Genomic DNA, 21,531 nt, shown 5'->3' on the forward strand with positions numbered 1-21,531 from the left:
ACGTTTTCTTCTTCCTTTTCTTGGGTGCACTTCTGCTAAGCTAAAGCTAATAGCAGTAATACTACTAGCAATAATAGCAATACCAAGTATTAATAGGATCAGGAACTGAGTATCAATTTTCCTACTGCACAATGGAATCTCATTCTTTTCAAAAATCTGTTTTACAGAATACAAAACTTCTTCAGTAAGATACTGTTTCAATTGCTTTCAGCTTTTATAAAAATCCTACCAAAATTGAAAACTTTTCCTTTAAGCTACTGCTACACAGCGTAAACTGGTATCTCATGCCCTCCTGTTCGTGGGGGAAAACAAGAGCTCTTATTAATGTCTTCGAAGTACACAAAGTTTTTCTTAGTTTGGCTTTTACATCCATTCACAGAGCCATTAACACAGTAAGTCTATTAACAAGTGCAAGGGGTTTCACAAGTTCAATTGTGGTAATTAGTCATTATTTCAGCTTTAAATGACTCTCTGCTCTAAAGAAAGATTATGGCTTTTCTTGCTCTATTACCCAATTGGCATTTAAGTCAATCTGCTAAAAATGTATCTGCTTCAATGGAAGCTGAAAATAACCTATTAAAGGAATATGCAAATCTGAGCTTTTTTTCCTTCTTAATACTTTAATCTAATAAGAACATATTATATTACTAAGAAATTCTGGTTGAATCCGTTATTCAGCTCTCCTTAGTTCTTTCATAATTCCACTTCTGCTGTCATGAGTAAGGCAAAAATATTAAGCTACTTTCATGGCAAGATGTTTATAACAACTTAGGTTATAACAAAGGTTGCAGAAAACATTAATCCCAGCTCACATTCCTAGCATTTAGCACGTGGAAGAAAGTACTTTGACAGCACACAACCCACTCAACCCCTTATTTCAAAGCAGATGAGGACACGTCTGTAGAAAGATGCACCAAAAAGTCACTATTCCCAAGATCCCTGCAGCAATGATGGATGGTCTTCTGAAATAAGAGCGCTTGTTCCCTTCGAATGTGCAGACACAAAAAGGAGGCTGACCTCTCCTGCCCGGACAAACACGGCACTAGGAATTCAGCAGATCGGGTACTGAAAGCCATCGATTCTTGGCGTGAAAGGGCCACATCTACGCCTTTCAAAATACTGACATAGACCCAAAAAATGGCTCTTTACACTTCATAGCATTTATAAATTCCTCAGTCATTCAATGCAAGCCAAAAATTAGAAATTTTAAATATTAATGTGATAGCTTAACTTTCTAAGAGTCTCTCCCTCGCATTAACTATCTGGAAGTTTTGGAGCAAGACGCAGCCCAAGCCAGAAGAGCTTCCATTACACTGCTGGTGTTTCGGGACCATGGCACACGCTGTTCTGCCTTACAGTGATGCCTATTTTAGCTCATTTTCAGGAGCTTTTGTACAGTACAAGTCAGTCTCCTGTGCTTTACGCTGGCCTCTTCATTTCAGGACCTTACATGTGAGGCTTTGTTAAATGGTTTTTAAAAACTACCTATGGTAAAAGAAGAAAAGAAATGAAACCCCATACCATCCTTTTAATGTGGAAAATTATTTCTACTTCAGGATCGTTGTTTGATACAGGAATTATTAAAACCCCAACATACTCAAATGGCTTTCAGCCATTTCAGAGCACGACTCCCTCTCAGGCATACAGTGTCCATTTAAAATCCACTTCAGTAACGCTGTACGTATTTGTCATTCTGTTTAAGAGGAATCTACAATAAAATCTGTTTTGCTTTAAGAGAAAAAAGCATTTCTGTTCACACAAGGACTTACATTCAGGTTAACACCCTCCTGGCTTCCTCCAAATACTGTCAGCAGAGCTCTCCCTTTGAAGCTCAGGGACGCTACTGTCACAGCACAAACCCAGCTCTTCACTTGCTTTTGCCGGGTGAGGCATCACTTGGTTTTATTTCTCGTTTACAGCTGATTTTGATCCGCAAATAAGAAAAAGTCATTTTTTTCCTGACTGAAGCATTATGATTCACCAAGTTACAGTGGGAGGGGGAATTGCATTGGGTTTCCTGATTATCACAGGTTTATAAATGCACACAGGTGGATTTATCTCACCTACGTGTTTAGGCACTCACGGAGTTCAGAGCTGTTTGAGCTCCTTGCTTGGAGGGAAGCAGGCACTACTTTGAAAAGAAGTGCTTTATCACATCCTGATGTAAATGCCTGCATCACGCGGACAGGTGTCCCCTTAAAAAAGATGGGCTCTATTAGGAAAATGCTTTAGGATGAGACTAATCACATCTGAGGAGAGCCTGTTTCTCCACACAGGCTGTAAAAGGATTCACTGTACCTCTCAGTTTCAAATTTACAGCATTGGCATTTAGATACGAGTGGATTAAGCTCGTCCTATATGTTGGATGAAGTAAAATAAGGTTTAAATTAATAGCATAATCTGTATACACGTTGTGCTCAGAGCCAGCCACTGCTGCCTGGCTGGAGCTGGCCTGTCTGAGCACGCTGCTTCAAATAATGAGAATTCCCTATGCTAGCGCGACCAAACGAGAGCTAATGCACTGCCTCGTGCCTTTTGCTTCCCATTAGTAGGGCACCTACTGAAGATTTCCTTCCTAGGGATTTCAGGTTAAAAACTGTTATATCTTTATTCTTGTCTCTAAGTGTTGCCTTCCTTCTACACAGTGAGCGGTTAGGCATTTAATCATGTCAACTTACATCTCACTGCATATGCAGGAAATGTAGCAAAAAGCTCATTTAGGGCCAAGCAGCATGTGTGCAAGGACTGTCAGACCTAAGTCCCCTGTAAGTAGAGCACACTCACTTTCATCATTTTTGGTTCATTCCTTCCCTTTTTGGACCAAATTCTGGACATATTATGCCAACTGAAAGAGTAGATGCAAATTCCCTAGTGGCTATTAGTGTGTCTAGACTCATTCATTGACCTAGAAGATGTCTTAATTGCCTCTTTTCTATCTGGTGGGAAAAATATGCTCTAATTTTTCCAGGCTGCAATCTTTTATAAGTTTTCTAACCAAAATTGAAACAACTGAATTTCATGGAAAAGCAGCTACATTCCATGTTCCTTGAGACCCAGTATGTGGAACATTTGTCACAGATTTAATATGATCCACAGGAAACCTCTCTTCATTTAAATGTTTGGTTTCAGGATTTCAGATTTTTTTTGGCTCTTTGCTACTAGAAAAGGTAGTGGCTATATCTATGAATCTTACTAGTTTACTAGTTTTTACAACATACTAATAAGCTAAATAGCATTATTTACAGGTACGTTTTTTACTCTGCATTTAACATTTTCATGGTCTTTATTTCAACAGTTTTTATGTTTTTTTTGGAAAAGGATGTTTGATAATTTTCAAATGTGTCCAACTTTACAAATGTTATCTGTGACAAAACCAACTGCACTCTCACGCCCTGCCTGGACTAGAAATGACAACATGAAAATAAAATGAAGCCAGAGACTGTGGTATAACTTCTGCCGGTATTGTTTTTCAAGGGGACAATTAACATATTTTCCTTCTGCATGGCTTGCCAAATGCCTAAACGTAGCCAGCCACCACATGGATTAACAATGTAGTTGTTAGATTAACTGGTACAGAATTTGAATCTCAAGGTGAAAATCTGTGTTCACACACATCAGAGGTCTTCATTTGTAGCAAAGAACCTGACTCTCAAACGAAGCAACACATTCGGCAGATGCAACATTTTGTGATTTTAAGATTAAAAGAGCCTAAGAAGCTTTTGGACCACGCGTTGCATCAAATTTACACTGCTGCGTCAGTGAGCACTAAAAGCCAAAAAGTATTAGCAGATTTAAGTGAGGATGCATTTCACTGATTGCTTCCTGTTAATGAAATTTTGTTTTAATCATTTAAACTGTTAATGTATTGTTTGTATCAAGAACTTTATAAAAAAAAATATGGCATACACTGTATATCATGTGTCATTTACGAGATAGTTTTAGCTCTAGGGAATCTCCACAGTTTGAATAATAGGTTTTTATACAAAAGGAATCAGCAGTTTGTAATGTTAACTTCTTTTATTCCAATCCCCTCTCTGTGTAATGCCCAATAGAATCAGTAATTAAAGCTGGTTTTTAGAGGTCCCCCAGGTTTCCAAACCAAAGCAGAGCACAAGGACTTTACTACCACGGGGCCTGGGCAACACAGGCAAGAAGCACCCCGATCATCCAGCATGGACAGACAGCTCACCTCGATTTAGGGTGGCTCACCTCGGTTTAGGGTGCAGCCATTCACAGCAGTTGGTGTTCTCCCTCTGTGCTTCCTCTGTGGGAGCACAGCGACTTTGCTGCCACAATATTCGTCAGATCTTTGATCCACTGAAGACACTTTAGGATTTTATGATCCCGTTCTAGTACACATGCACACAGAATACGCAACAAAATATCCCAAAATCACATTATAACAGAAACTTGAAATAAGCCACACTACGTAGAACAGAATATTTGTTCCTTTGCTCCATACACGTAACACATTTTTCCATCCTTTCAACTACTATTTTTATTCTGCTCAAAACAAGGCTGTCTTCAAGGACAACGCGTTCATTCAAAGTATGAACATCTCATTCACAGCCTTTGACAGCCTGAAAAAGAATTTTACTGCAGAACATACAGTTGGGTATTTTCCTCCACCAGGCTCCCATCGTGAATAATACTCTTTCAGACTAGTTTAAGTACTTTCCTGGAAAAGTATAATGACTACAATCCTTTGGCTCCTCATGCTTGTATTTTTCCCTTACCATGTTCTCAAGAATGTATTCATTTCTAAGGCAGCAAATCCTTTTTTTTGGTGTGGCTGATCACAGCTCCTTTCACATCAGGGAATCCAGAGAAGGATTACACCAGAGGAGTCTCTCTCTTGGAGTGTATCTATACTGCTTGGGTAGTTTGCTAAGCTGCTGAACAGCGTCTGGCTTCCTAAACTAAATCCTAAAACTGTTAGGATAAACTCTGAACCAAACTTTGTGCTGTAACAATTAAATCCTAGAAATGAATCCAGGAAAATATAAATAGAAAAAGTCTGCATCTGAAACACAGGAAGGCTTCCCTGTGGTTTCCGAAGCAGTTGATGTGTACAGGTTTAATGTGCCAGCCCAGATCTTGTCACGCGAGAGGTCTCAGTTAGGAGCCTGCTGGCAGCTGCATCCTGCTGGGGTCTGATGGGGCATGGAGCTGGCGCCTGCTCCAAATGGGGACAGCGGGTGCTGCGGCCGGTATTTAGGTACCGCACAGCAAAGATGTTCTCAAGGGATTCTTCTGAAACACATCAAGTGTCTCAGTATTGGTCTAAATAAGATTTTATTTTAAAATACTTAAAGCATTTGTACAGAACAATCATTGTGACAGCACACTTCATGAAAAAATACATGCAAAACAGACTTTTTTTTAATATGGTTATATGATTTGCTAGTTTTGATTTGTCCCCTTTTTAACTTGACTCTGATTTCCAGTCAAGATTGTTAAATCAACATTTTGTATTATTGTAAGCACAGTACTGAACATTTTCTAGTAATAGACTTGTTCTAAACTTCGTTCTAGAGAGGCTATATTACAAATCTGAAATGACTGGAGTGGGAAGGAACTGAAGAATTCGATATTACTATTCCTTTCAAAAACTTTCTATTTTAAGAAATATTTTTGTTATTTGTGGTTGAATTACAAGTCCTTCACCATTATAAAGTATTCTGAATAACATTTTCTACCATAATTTTGACTGCCGGATAATGAAACCTTAATTAGGAATTCTGTATATTGAATTCTGTGCTCCACAGAAACTTCAAGTTTCAATTCTTAGGTAGAATTAACTTCTTATTAGAAAAAGGAAGACACTAGCATAGAAATGAAAGGAAAATGATGAGTTTAATAAGAAAAGAAGGATCTGCAAAGAGATCAGAATAGCTAAAGGATTTTGGGGCTGGGATGTCTTTCAGCACTGGGGAGAAGAGGCTGAGATGACTCTTGCGATTTCTCCCCTTCAACAATACACAAACCACTTCTGTGATTCATACAGAACACACACCATCATTAATGGTCTTACTGAGGGAGATTAAGCATTTTCTTATACATTGCCACAAAGTCATCATTTTACGGAAGATGTTAATAAGGTGTTTCTAAAATATAAGTGAATTTTGTTAGGTATGGGGATGAAACTACTTTCATTGCTCCGAACTGATGTTTCATAGCACTGCAGTAAGGAAAGACCCCACCAGTTTAACACTCACTTATTCCAGTGCAGAAGACTACGCATGCAGCTTTAATTTAATAACGGTTGAAGAACAAGCATTTGAAACAAGGACATGAAGCAATGGCCACATTACGCTGAGCTGAGCAGACAGCTTCCAGCGGTGTGCCATTTTCATCAAGACTTCAGTCCCAGACGCGAAGCTGCTGTGACAGGTATGACCACGGAGGACAAGTAAAAGCTTCTCGCACTGGAAGCCCCTTGTATGAAAAATGCCTTGAAGCAAATTGGAAGAACTAAATAAAATCAGCTTGTTTTCTTCAGCAATTCAGAATTTCAAACTTATACTAACAAGATACAAATGCCCTTTTCTATCATGCATATTATCATACTTTGCAGAAGTAACATTCAGGTGTTCTCAAATAGCAGAAGCACATTCTTGGCTTAAAATCCTTCTTAAGTAGCCCCCCAGCAAACTTTGTCAGTTTTGTGTTTCTTGCGGACTACTTGGAAACAAATCACTTCAATTGCTACACATTTTTTCTTACTGTCACTACACACAAGCAAAATCGAAATGATGCAAGCTGACTGCATCACTGCTTCTTCATCTTGAGGAACATGCTGATTTTGCTACTTTTATTTACTTCTGTGCTTTGCTCTCTGGCTGTATTGTGCTCTGCTTCCTCAGGCTATCAGTAATCCCATTATTGTTTCAAAAATAACAACAAAAAAAGAGGCATTTACTGTGGGTTTTGATGCAGTTATTGACAATAGGGTCCCAGGGGTGGTGATCATGTCTAACTTTTAAAATGAAATAATACTGGTGGAATGCAGCACACGGCAGTTCCAAGATGGATGCTATAATACCACATACTACCATAATAATTCTTACAATTTTTCTTTAATCATTTGATAATCTGTGTGCCATCTTTCATCTTCATTTTTTTCTAAATATAGGTTGAGGCCTGCTAATACTGACTTTTAATACCTTTGGTGATCTTCTGGCTAACAGTACTGCGTGGCTGTGTCATGGGGCAAGAAAAAGGCAAATTTATTTCTGACACTTGCAGAAATGCTTGGGTATGAATATGCAGTAGTTAAAATTGGAATCAAATTAATGCAAGTGTTTCTGAAAATATAGAAGACCAAGTACAAATACTTAAATTCTTGCAGGAAGCTTTTTCTATCTTGGACTTAAAGCTTAAACACACATTTTAGTATTAGATTATCCTAATTTAGGAAATATGTGGACATACGGTGAGATGCACCATTACATTGTAGTATCTGCGTGTTTCCCGAAGTACATTTAATTGTGTGGTAACTTGCAAATGTTTTTTTAAAAAAATATTTTTTTCCTTACTGGAAATGCACATTTAAGAATTAAAGTATAATTCTAATGGCTTATTATTGAGTTGTAGAAGCTAACTTCAAGACTCTTAATGTTTCAGCTCAGCATTTCTAAGGACCCTTGTTTTCTTACTGTTTGTGCATTTACAGATTAATGTTTGAATCAAAGGCCCTCAGAAGTTGCTAGGTGACTGAACTGGAAAAGTCTAACCAAATAAGAAAAGCACTTCTTGAAGATGAACTGAAAAGGGAAGCAAACACTATTTGTTCACCTCATTGCTGCCTTAGCATGAATAAAGAGAGCTTCAGAACTAAACCAGAAGCATTTACTTGGAAAATAAATACCTTCTTTCTTCTTTTTTTTGGCATAGCCTTAGAACGACCTACTAAACAGCAAAGCATAGTATTATGAATTTGAGAACTTACACCTATGTAAGTTAGCTTATAAAAAGAAATTTCAAAATTACGCTGTTCTGAAAAACTCTTGCTGCTACTCTTCTACATATAACTCGAATGTGAGCTCAAGCATACCATTTTTGGCACATATTTGCCTTTAAAATCCTGGCTAAACTGGGTTATTATGGAAATCGAGACAGATGCATTTGCAGAATATAGGTCTGAGAAACAAACCAGAGAGAAGTATCAGGAAAAATGTCATCCCTGGAAGGCCACCAGCAGCACTGCACACGAGCAGGGCAACCCCTGCCGTGTACCCACGCCAGCTTTAGTTAGCAGACTCATTAGAACACAGATGGACCAGAAGCGTCAAGATAATTTCCAGGTCTTTCCGTGAGATGATGCACACGCCACGTAATACACTGCTGTACCATGCCAGGGTACAGAATCCTTCAGGGGTAAAATAAAAATTGCAGCAACTTAGCTAAGAGTGCAGCTGTACATGCAGAACCAATGTTGCATGGTCCCTTACCTGTAAATTCCATCCATACAGGAAACACTTTTGGCCTGTTTCTAGGAAACTTTTGACCACAAATTTCTCACAAAAATATAAAAAATAGTCCAGACAAAAAAAAAAATTAGCTGTAGATAGACCTGAGACATGTTTGTCTTGTTCTTAAAACATTAACATTTACAAAATGTTGTTAGATTAAAATGACATTTTTTATCCTTAAGATATTGTAATTTCAACCAAAGATGAGGTTCAAAAAACATGTTGACAATTTTTACTTACACTAAAACTTGAAACGCCATGAAATAATAAGAGTTTCCCCACAAGAATACTTTTCTAATGTTTGTGAAATTTAACCTTTTTTCCTGAATTGCCTTTGTTGTCATGCCATCCTTTGTTTCCAAGGTAGCAGGAGCAAACAGGAACGTGTACTGAGCCAGTCTTTGGTGTTTTGTACGGACTCACGTTATTCCTCTAACTTCAATCTGTTCTTTTGTGCAAAAATGCCAGAGCTGAGTTCATACAAAACCAGCACACAAGAGTCTCTTCAGATGGTAAGGGAGTTTATATCAGCCAGTCCTAGCTGATAGTTAAAACCAAAGTCAATGAATCAGAGAAATAAAACCAAAGTAGAAAGAGTCACAGAACCAATGGCTCAAAATTTATAGAGAATAACATTGTGGGAAGTTCCATATGGGAAAACACTCACATTCTTCAGTGTTCGGCTCCTTCTGTAGCGATGGCCCTATAAATGCAACTCACTGCATGAATCCCACCACTTCCGCCGATATCCCAAGACATTCGTCGTAACTGAATTCTCCTTACTGGCAGAATATGTGCTGATTCCTGCCAGCTTTGAACAACCAGCCCACTATCTCTACATATGACAAAGAAAACTGAGGCAAACATTCAAATCTGACAGCTTGTTGGAGAAGGGTAGAGGAAATCAATTAAAAGAGAGAGGCAAATATCTTCTCCTCCTCCTCTCCTATCATTCAGAAGAGCCACACTGCACTGTACATTGCAGCAACAGCCACGTTGAGTCATCTGGCACTAAAAAGCAAGGCCAAAAGGTTACCGCAAACACCCCTCCTGACCCTGCCTGGATAGATGACTTTCAGCAAAAACAAAATGTTAATGCAGCACTAATTTGTCTGCCAACAGCACTGAGTCCTTTTGCAACTGGGACTTAGAAAATCTTCTGTAGAGAGGAAAGTAACTGGTTTGCAAGCATAGAGTAACTCAGTTTTACTCCGAGGTCCTTGTAGAAGTTTTAACTCATCTTGTAAAAAAAGCCTTCAAAAACTCTACAGCAAGCTAAGCAATGCGAAGACAGCACTAAGTACTTTATATTTTTGCATATAGACATTAGCCTTTCCACATGCTAAAAAAAAAAAAAAGGCAAAAATCAACACTCATTTAGCTTATCAGTTCTGAAACCAAAAAGAAAAGGCATGATCAGGAAGAGGAGGGAGGAGAAAAAACCGCTGACTTCTGCACACCACATTGACGAGAAAAACATTTCCTAATCCAGGCCTTGGTGCAGAACCACGGATGTGGTACATGGCACACTCTAGGAAGTGAGAGATACAACAGTATTTAATCCAAAGAGTCCTACATGGTACAATGTAATTTGATCAGTTTCTAGAAACCAAATTCTTCAGAAAAGGAAGCTTAAGAGCAGCTGAACATCTTCTGCATTCCCAGGTCCACTTACAAAGCTGCCCTTCACTGCTTTTAAAACTCCTTTTCTCTGTTTGTCTAACTGAATGTCCTTTCTTTCCTGTGTCATGCCTCTTATATGACACCATGTTCATCTTCCCTACGGCATCCCCTCTGTTGGGAAATAACTGCCTTTCCTCAGATTTCCATAGTGAACTGTCTCAGATTCACTTCACTTTCAAAACAGAATTTCAGACGCTTCTCATCTCCTTTTTTTCCTCTCTAATTAGTTGTGTAACTGAATGTTTTTATTCATAAAGTTTTCTCGTAGTAATTTTTTTCCGTATTTAACTGTGAAAATAACTTGACATACAGCTTGAAAGACACCATGCAAAATTAAATTATCGTGTGTAATGAGTTATTGCCTTTGAATTTCATTAGATAGAAATGTTATTAAAAATAACCAAATTTTCCACGCATGTTTAGTATTTACCTAATTTCATTGTAGATGTGGTTTTAAAGAATTATACAGACTGAAATGATAACCACAATAGCACATTCAGTTTGTGTTGCCTCAGAAAACAGAATCAGTCAACACCAGACAAAGCTGATTCAGACGGAAGCAAAACGTTAATTTTGTGTCGCATTAATATGCACAATCCCCAAAGCACTCGCTTTACTTAATATTAATTAGAAAACATTATGTAAGTCTGTTCAAAATATTCAAATCGAGTTTTGTTACATTTTTATTTAGAGCTAGAACATATGATCAGCTTAGCTTCACCAAACTACCTAATTAGCCATCTGCTTCTTGAAATTTTGTTAAATATGTATTATATAGTTTTAACAAAAGGGTATTTTATCATCTCATGTATTCTTCTCTAGTCATACTGAAGTGCATGACCAATGAAGTCTTCTCTGTTATACAGAAACATACCCCAAAGAAAAGAGACTGCCCTGCTTGGATCCATCAAACCCAAGGGACATGAACACAGCTATCGGGAAACCAGGTGAGAATACCTCAAACAACTTGCAGCAACTTTTTTGAAAGCCAGGAAGGAATATTAACCAGCTACAAAACAACAATAACACCACTGCAAAAACATACAAACAAAACACACACACAAAAAAACACCAAACACAAGCAGACAATCAAACAAAAACAAAAAACACAACCCCCACACAAACCCAACCCATAGTCTTTTGCTCAATAAAAATGTCCATATGCCATGCTCTACTGCTTTCACTTAATCCTTCACTCCACGATGACACTCATCTGTTTATTTCTTCCAACTCTCCCCTCAATACATGAGGGCCTAGAGCACTCAGAACACCAAATTTTGCAAAATGCGTATTGCCAGAGGTTATGCATTAAAAATGATGAAGAGCAACAAGAGGTTACCTTGCCTCCTTCTCACAGGTTTTTAACGCAGTATCGGACAGAGACCCCCCTACAGCTGTAGGCTCAGGACTGCACGCAGAACCAAGAAAGTCTTTCATGTGCTGGCACCACTTCCTCTGTCCATCCTGGGCTGACCAGAACCCAAAACACGTATAGCTGTTTAAGTATACAGCTGGTGGACAGAAAGGAATAACAAAGCACTCTGGCTAAATTTCATCAAACAATTTAAGAATATAAGTAGCTTCTTCAACAGACCCCTCCTTTTCTTTTACAAGTAGCAATATTCTGAGGAGCAAAAAAGACTTACCTGAAAGCTGCACTTTCTCTTTCCATTTTGCTGCTTTACTGATCTCTTTAACCAGAAAAGGACCGTGAGAGCTCAGCTAAACCAGCACAACAATCCTAATGCTATTAAGCAGGCAATCCAATTAAGCCATTTCCAAGTAGTGTTTGTCATTAAAGAGAGCTGTAAGTGAACAGCAAGGATGTCCATATCTGAAAATCAGTAATGTGAGTTGTGTAGAAACAATCCTGCCAAGGCTCGGAGCTCAATCTAATACGAACCAAGAGAATATAGTTTCAGGCCATTTGTATTTTTAATGTTGAGAAGCATTTGTACTCCATGCTAAATAACCTTTTTCTTGACTTATGCAAAACAGTTTGGTCACAAAATAGTAAAAATGTGCCGACAAACAAGCACACAACTTGTCTTGCCAAAATCCTACTCGCATGGCAATGCCAAAGAACGTTACCCTCCAACGAGCCTCATTCTAAGTCCAACTCCAGTTACATTTCCAGTCCTTGCACAGAGCACCACAGTAGTTACTCTGGTCCTTAAGAACATTGTTTCTCTCTGATAGTTTCAAAAACGAAACCAAAAGATGTAGGCTTTCTGAACTGCTAACCTTAAAGTGGACGGAACGCGTGTCATTGCAGAGGACTGCAGAAGCCACACGCTTTGCATCTAGAGCTGCTAGTGCATAACGAAATGGAAAGGGAGGAACGGGAAGAAGAGACATGCATATGTGCAGAAAGTCACTTACTAAGCAATGGGATAACCATTTCTTCCCTAACAATTAATCCTTTAAAGGTTGACTTGAATGGACTAAAAAGCAATCAATCAGCAGCAAGTGTAAGTATTCACAGATGGCTCATAGGATGGCTAATACATTCTTGCGCATTTCATCTTCATGAAATTCAATTAAATATTAATATTAATTAATAAAGATTGATAACAATTACATCCCTATAAATATTTAATAAATGGATTGATAGGCCAGAATTTCCTGAACCGTGTTACACAAAATCGTACTGGACACAAGATTACTACTATCTTCCCCACACAGGGCCGGCAAACAATTGCTGCTCACCTACAACAACAAAAAAAGCTAGGAATGGGAAAGATGATGACACTACACTAAGAGTAACTGGAGTACTTTAGCTGAAAATCTGGCCATATAAGCATGTCATATCATGCACGATGGCAGTAAGAATGGCCATCAGCCATTTCACCGCACAGAATCATAGAACAGCTTGGGTTGGAAAGGACCTTAAAGATCTCCCAGTTCCAACCCCCTGCCATGGGCAGGGACAAAATGCGGTCTTGATTTTTAAGTCAGCTCAATACTTAAGGGTAATTTCTGCAGCTATACATGCATTTCTTTCCAAGAAAAATTTAGAGACTTAAAGAAAACAGGAGAGATGAACTTCATTCTCTTAAGGAAAATTCTGGGGTATTTTTTATTTTAAAATAAATAAGCATAGTTATTTTTTAATATAAAGACAAAAAATACATACATGATCTTAAGTACCTCAAGCCTAGAAAATAAACAACAATTTAATTACTTATTTCTATTAATTTCAGCTGCAACGTATTGCTTCTGGTTTCTGTTCTCAAGAGAAGGAAGAAATGTGCATCTATTTTCATGGAAAAAATCATTTTGCAAATGCAATCTGTATTATTTCAGACATCAAAAATCCCAGCTGACATTACACAGTACGAAAGTCAGAGAAGAGTGGTAGCAATCCAGGTATTCAGAAAAGATACGAGAGAGGGGAGAACAAGTGAATTTATCAGAGTCTTGATGCGTTTCCAAGAAACACAAAGTTGATCTTGTGCTCACATCACACCTGAAAATTCTGCTGTTTCTCAGAAGCAAAGAAGATGACTGAGTATTGTTTTAATCATAAGCCAGTATTTTCAGTGGATCCACCAAAGACAGTGCCTCAACTGAGCACTTTGGACCCAAATATTGAGCTGTGAGTCATCTGACTTACAAGGAGCTAGCTCCTTTGTCTTCTCTAACTCATGCGCTGCAAGAGAGAAATTGTAAAATCAAATGCAAGGACTTTTGCACCCTAGAATGGCAGAACTGAAATTCAGTGTATGAGTAAACAGCTAAAAGGGAATGCTTTTGTAACACGCTACAAGAAATGCTGCATATAAAAGCACTTTTGAGAAATATGGGCGAGTCTGCAAAAGCAGCTTACACAGAGTTTAGGCAGTCCGTACATACTCCCAGCCAAATGGCGGCCTGCTTCTCCGGCCGAGCTCAGCACACCAGCGATGGCATTTTAGGTTCAACTTCATGGAAAACACTGATAGTTACTGTAGAAAGAAACTCTACCAACACACTTCTTCATGGGTATAATACAGAAAGACTACAGATTTATGAAATCTGTCGCCTAAATTTTTCAGATAATGAAATTCTCAGGATAAACCAGTAGTTTATTTTTATACCAGTTCTGGTAATTTTTGTCAGTTTGCTTACATTACCTCCTAAAAATATTTTCTTCCATATGAAAAGCGTACGTTTCTAGTTGGACCCCACTGATTAGTTTGCTAGAAACAAGCAACCAAAGGATAATAATGTTCTTCTCAACAGCCCAGTAAATCTCAGTCACTAGGCCAACATCAAAAAACCTCACCAACTCCTGATGTCCCCTGAGATGAGCAAGGCAACAAAAGCCCAGGGTGGCAGGGGCAACACGTGGCCACATAGCTCAGAACAGGGTCACATCACTATTTAAGCTCAAAGAAAGTGACAGCTCAGAGGACACACAAGATGCAGCTAAAAGCCAGAAGAGTTTATAAGCAAACACACTACAACACTATTTAATCAAGCAGACCATTCCTGATTTCTACAAGAGAGCTACTGAAAAAAAAAAAACAATCATTATTTAGCTCAGCAAAGAGCAATAAAATGGTAAAAATACTATCATTAAAAAAAAAAGGAAAACATCAGGTAAAGTAAATAGAAAGAACACAAAAAATTCAAATTGACTTTATTGCTGGTTGCTTGATGATCTACCCAGAGCTGCAGAGGCGATAAAGATCCCAGCCACCCACCCTGGCCACCTCCTCATGCAAACGATTTCCTCAGGACCAGGCCCTGTGTTTTTGCATAGCACCCTAGGACATGAGCAGAGCACGGCCCTGAAGTACGTGAGCCTCTGCCACGTTACAGAGCAGCAGCACCGCACGGCTCACATCCTGGTGCCAGCACAGACACCTGCGGTCAGCCCAGTTTGACTGAATGGGAAGCACTGGGACCAGATCGGGTGGTGGCTGGCAGCCAAGCACATCAGGCAGCCTATGGCACACACAAGCTGCAACTAGGGAAATTCCAAAAAAAATTAGGAAAAAGACTTTCATGACAAGGGAGGTCAGCCTCTAGAGCAAAAGGTCTGTGCTGGCCAGAGGAGGAGAAATCCCTGCCCCTGGGGACGTCCCAGACCCAAGGGCCATGCCCTGAGCAAGCTGACCAAACTTCGAAGCTGGATCCAAGCCCGAGGATGGCCCTGCTTCGAGCAGGAGGCCACGAGAAAGGACCTGCAGAGGTCTCCTCCAGCTCCGCTCACTCTGGGTGCCCACTTTCTATCACAGTTTCATGGAAAAGTGAAAGCTGGGGGTGGGGGGGAACAGTTTACTCTCAAAATACTCCACAGCTTTAAAGTCAAGTGATTCAAAAGGTCAGATTATTAGTTGGGGAAAGGAAAGAAATGTCAAGTTCTACTTTCATTACCGCCCACTGTAACTTTGCAGTTGACTGATATTCACAAAGAATATGAAGACTCAGATAAAAGCTTAATCTGAGCTGCTGCTGCCTGTACTACTTGCTTACCTATTAATTAGAGAAGATAGTAATAGCACAATAATACAGTTCGGTTGTATTCTTAGATCATTCACTGTCTCCCCCTTTTCCCTGTCTTTGAGAAAGGTACACATTACTAACCCATTTCTTGTAAAGCTCAGGGAAGCTGTGTTATCTCTGGAATTAGAACTGTTCGTTATTCCATTTCAAGCTGCAATACTGCATTTATTAAGCATTCAACTGTTTTTTTTGTTTTTTTTTTTTAAATGCACTATTAAAGATATTACTGGCATTTATTAGCATTGCCGACGTACCACAGAACGTCTAAAAACATCAGAAAATTGGTGCTTCGATAGCACGGACAGACAATGCTGCTGCAGCTGGCTCCGTGGGATGCCCCAAGCCTCGCAGGCACCCGCTGCACGTTGGCCTCAGCTCGGCCTTTTTAATTTCTGTTGCTAGTGAATACCAGGGTAACATGCCACCTGTAAGCCTCGGGATTAAGCTGCTATAAACCCATAAGCTGCTATAAACAGTCACACACTCAGCACATATAAGAACTGCCAAAACTTCACGGTAAAAAATATCCCCGTAGCACGGTCGCTCCGGTTCGAGCAGCCCAGAACAGCAATTTCTTTTGTGAGCGCTGACAAAACATGTCTGTGGAAGGCCATGGCAAAGACGCTGCAACATCAGCCATATGGCACCAGCCAGCTGAGGCATTTATTCTCGGACCACATCGATTTTTATGCATTAAAACAAATACTTGCCTAATATTCAGAAAAAATGTCAGTGCACGTTACTTCCTGTATTGCCGACGTTTCAGCTAAGCAGGGCATGGCTTGACGTAGTTTTCTAAGGCTGAAAGCACCATAATTGTGCTGGGTGTTTTTTTAACCATGTTTTACATTACCTTCACCACAACATTTACATTTAAGAGATGTTACAAGATGCAAATATATGCAGTCATAATTCAGGCATAGCAAACTACAAAAACATTCATAAAACAGTAAAACTGCTGGGTGTACCCATAAGGGGATACAACATATTCTTGTCAAAAAAACAAAGGAAAAAAACAGCAATTATTTTCTTTTAAAACAAATGCAAAAACTGCTTGCAATTAAACAATAATAACAGAAAAAGAGTACACGAGAGCACTTTCCTGTACCTATGTCTTCAAAAAAAGGTCTTAATTGTGCTATATAAAAAATACATCAGGGCAAATTAATACATATGAATATTGTATATATTACTGTAATTATTTGTGGTGACTCTGCTAGGGAGGAGCCTGAGCAAAACACACCTTAGGATGTATTTAGGTGACTGCAGCTCACTTAACAATACTGAAGTTGCCTTTAAGCTACCACACTTAGGTAGCACAAATATTTTTTTCCGCAGGAGTGGGTAGCTCAGTGTAAGTTGCCACACCTATGCGAGAGGCTGCACAACCCATGGATGAGGAGCCACACAGCACCCTGTTGCATCACTGCCAGCAGCACCTTAAACCTGGGCACCTCCACGGTCTGGAGCCGATGCCATGCATCTCCTGCAGTGCATAGAGGACTGTTGGCAATTACCCTCTCCAGTTCCTTGGAAGGACTGGACTTTTCCTGTGCAAATCCACTTGCTGGGTCACAGGCATCATGTCCAGTATCTTGCAGATTCGAGATCAGTACCAGCTATTCCGCAGCTCATCAGAGGCTGTGTAATCGGAATAAAACAAACACCGGAGGTTCTGGAGGCAAAAAAGTAGTCAGCTAATTTAAAATGAGGCAGGACAGTGTCCCCTAAAGAGATTCCTCTTAAGAAAAAAAGGTGATACAATGGAAGACTGGGCATCATTTACAACACCCAATGCACCCTGCTATTACCTTGCCTTACTGAGAGGGGTTGGTGTCCTTAGGGCAGCCCCTTCCAGGCACTTGGGCTAGGCCTGAAGCTTTCACACGCAAATATTTTGAATTCTGTTACTTAAGATCTGTTCCAAACCACGAAGAACAGTTACTTCGGATACAATGCTTTCACTTCGTTTCAATGGCTTGAAAAAGCCAGCAGTATATTTTTCAAATTAAACAAGTATGGCGATAATCAAAAAACTGCTGAGTCCAAAGATATGTTCCTCTTCCTCAGAAAAGTCAAGCATCAGAAGAAAAATCTGCTCTGAGCTGTACATAACGCTGACTTTAAACAGGCGAGTCAAGTTTTAAACAATCAAATTCTCCAGTGAGTCAAGGAATAAATGACTGCCGAATACTAAAAGCTTGTAAGTGCTGGTTTGGATGCATTATCCTTGCTGACTAGTTGGTCAGTGGTTATTTCAAGCTCCAAAGGCCACACAACATGCACAGCTCGAACCACGGACCACATCGACTCTCCTGACCTACCCAGCTCATGTCACAGTGCTTGCCCATGGTATATTTTCTCATTTTAAAGCAAGTCTAGTTATTTTTCCTGGTTCATTTTTAAGCCGCTAACAAAATCATGAAAAAAAGTGAAGATCAATCAACACGTCGGTATTCCATTGCACCGGCTTTGAAGTTTGAAGCACAAATGGTTCAAAATGTAGCAGCTCTTATTTTCTGTTTAACAAATAACGATTTCTCTGTGTGTCACTAATGGAGCTTGAAATTAAAATAGATTTTTAGCTGGGCTCCTGCTCACGCACCGGTGCTGCCAGCAGCAGCAGCCCAGCCCGAGCTGCTCCCAAACTCACCCCGTGCACTCCCAGGAGACCCGCAAAGGGTCACAAAGTTTTAGGACCTAGGACCTTGCTCATTGGGCTTATAAATCGAAAATTAGGTCAAACTTGGACTCAAGCTATCTCAGCTACTGGAAGCAAAGGCTTAAAACTAATTAGAATTAAATCCTCACGTAAGGTATTGTGGAGATGACCTAAGCGTGCTGTACACATTCAAACCCACCTGCACAAGGAGAAAAGGAGCGTGTTTGTCACAACTCAAGCAACACTGCAGCTCTCCTACAAACATCAGCCAAGTCTGCTATTATTTTCAAGCAGCTTCAGGGCAGGTAGGTGAAAAGCATCAGCTTGCCTGGAGCTAACTGCACAAGGTGTACGACAAAACCAAACCTGGGAAAACAGCCTGCACTGAGGCCGTTGAGTTGCCACCTCGCGAGACCTCGTCTCAGTGCAGACGACACGGGGCAGTTCCCTTCCCAACACCATATCAACTGAGCATGTTAAAAACAGCACAAAGTTTGTTTCTGATGTACCCGGTGGGTGGGGGTGCATCACTCTAAATGCAGAGTTCTTAAAAAAAAAAAAATACATTCCTTGAAACAGGTAACGGAGGAAATATTTAAAGAAAACACAAAAATAAATAAGCTCTAGCAAACCGTTTAAATCCCATCTGTATTTTTAGCACAAAGAAGAGTCCTTAGACAACTGCTCTCCTCCCTCCCCCCACAGCTACCATTTAGGAACAAGAGCGCTTCCATCCCCATACCTAGGGAACGAGCTCTTTGGAATAAGAAAATGAAAGGACTGGAATAAATTCAGCAAGAAATCATCAAAGCAGAATAAAGGAGCAGGCTGTATCCTAATGAATATGAAGTGACTTCAAACATGGACTTTAAACACCTTCTGTGCATGGTTTTACAAGCTCAGGAGATGTATTTATGCCCAAAATTGTCCTTCTACAACTTAAGGAAGGCATTTATTTTGCATAGAAGACCTAAAGACATCAGTAAGGAGACTAATGTATGCAGCTTTCACCTGCCTACAAGGCTCTTAAATTCTCCAAACGAAAACCAGTGTAATTGCTCTAAAACAGGTCTCTATAGCAAGACAGCAGTGAAAGGTTAAAAAGACATAAGTGACAAAGATTCATCAACACAGAATGTGCACAAGAACATTAAACACTCAAAAACCACATAGCTTGTCTGGCATTGCTGCTAATGGCCTGATTTTAAGAATTTAATCCAGGACATGCCTCCTTTCTCATAAAGAGGTTGATTAGGTTAATGCAAGGACAGCTACACAGCTGTTGAGAGTATATCCTTTGAAAGCATGTTACAAAATGAAACTGATTTCACATGGCCAACTATGTTACCAATAATATCTACCATTCTCCATCAAACTAAGCAGTTTATCATGGGATTACAAGAAGATTACTGAAATGCATCATACAAAAAACCCTACAAAACAGATTTTGACACAGCGACAGCATGTAAGGAGGAAAAAATACAAAATCTGGTAAAAAAAACTTAGAACCTTTCTACTCATACTTGGGTCTTTATATCATCATAGTTTTATATTTTCACCAACCTCTATACATTCTAACTAGGATTTTATTTTTTAAATTTTTATCTCATATTATCAGCATTTCCTAGCTCAAGAAAAACTTATTAGCTGAATATAGCAAAATCCTACTTAATTGGGAACGGAGGATTGAGAAGAACCTCCAGGGTAATTGAATCCAGCTCCTTGCTGCTACTGGCAACCAGAACAAGATTCTTTCAGAAGGTCATCTGAAAAAAAAAAACTTGGTTTCTTGGTCTGCTAATCTCTTCGGAAAGCTATTCCAGGACAGCCTCCTTCTGCTAGGCAGAAAATCTGCAGTTTTCATCCTAAACTTATTAATGACAAATACACACTTATTTGTCCTCAGATTGACACAGGATCACTGTCACAAATGATACGAGCACTTCTGAGATGTAAAGGCCACTGAAGCATTTCATTATAAGTGAAAAGGAAAAAATGTACAGTATGATAGCGTTTTAGTGCTTAAAATGCAGCCTGTTATTTCATGTACAACAGTAGTCTTCAGGTACTTGATGGAAAAAAAATTATATATATATATATATATCTCTTCAGTATTTGTTGACTAATTCCAACAATTACAAAGTCGAACAACAACATCAGGAAACAAGCAGTACAGGATAAAAGCAAGCTATAGTACTGTAAGAAAGGCGTTTTGTTTCATTTTTTAAATTTCTGAAATTGTTGCTGAACGGGAAGAAAGAGCATAAACTTTCATTTATAATAAGCTCCCCCTATAAAATTATTTTTTTTTAAGGATGGCAAAACCCACTGAAAAATCTAGAGCACATCATCGAAGAGACTGAAGGTTTTGCAACAGCATCAAGGGGAGACACAGTTCAGAACAGCCATAATTACAAAAAAACTTTATACTCATACGTAGAGAGCATTGCATAGACTGTTTTGTTGGAAAACTCCCCACTCAGTTAAGTCAACTACTACTTTGGCCACGCAGGTTCCTACAAAAACTATGAAATAACACAAAACAGCCACATAATGGAAGTAGTCACAAACACAGGCACTTTCATCTCGTATTTAAATTCAAACTTTTTTAAATCCCCAAAATACCAGCACTCAGTTTCCCCTGTTTAAAACCGTGTGTTGAACACCAGTATGGACTTCCACTTATATTTAACAATGAAAACTACAAATAAAATAATTAAAGTTTTCTACTTTAACTGCGTTCTTCTTACATCATACATCTAAGGATATTAATAGAGGCCCTAAAAATAAGTACCATACAGATCAGCCAGGAGAGATACCTAATACTCAACAAAATGCAGTCGAGGGGATGAGTACCACAGCTATTTTTAGCAAGAAAAAGATTTTCTCGTATAAAATATTTAAGAGACTAACTAATTTTATGGGAAAATGAAAAAGCTGAAAACAAAGAACACCAAAAATGTTACAACTCATTGTCATCTGGGGATATACCTTATTTCCCTGGTGTGTGGCATTCAAGCAGGAGAACATTCTTTTTGGTATCCCTCATTTCAAGGTTTTCCTACATTTTAATTGTGAAATCTATCACTTCTAGGGTGCCCAACAAAAGCAAAGAGAAGCAAAAATCACAGTTACAATTAAAAATAGGTGTGTGTATATATATATATCAGCATAAATTTATCTATATTATCAAAGTTTATACAAATATAAATAATGTGC

General features: G+C 39.1%; 1 protein-coding gene across 3 annotated transcripts in view; it reads right to left on the minus strand.

Moving 5' to 3' along the window:
- PRKCA (protein kinase C alpha) overlaps positions 1–21,531 on the minus strand; it is a 154,793-nt gene that overhangs the window by 110,463 nt on the left and 22,799 nt on the right. The gene's annotated exons all lie outside the window — the stretch shown is intronic.

Source organism: Cygnus atratus, chromosome 18, assembly GCF_013377495.2.
Source record: "Cygnus atratus isolate AKBS03 ecotype Queensland, Australia chromosome 18, CAtr_DNAZoo_HiC_assembly, whole genome shotgun sequence".
Lineage (NCBI taxonomy): Eukaryota > Metazoa > Chordata > Aves > Anseriformes > Anatidae > Cygnus > Cygnus atratus.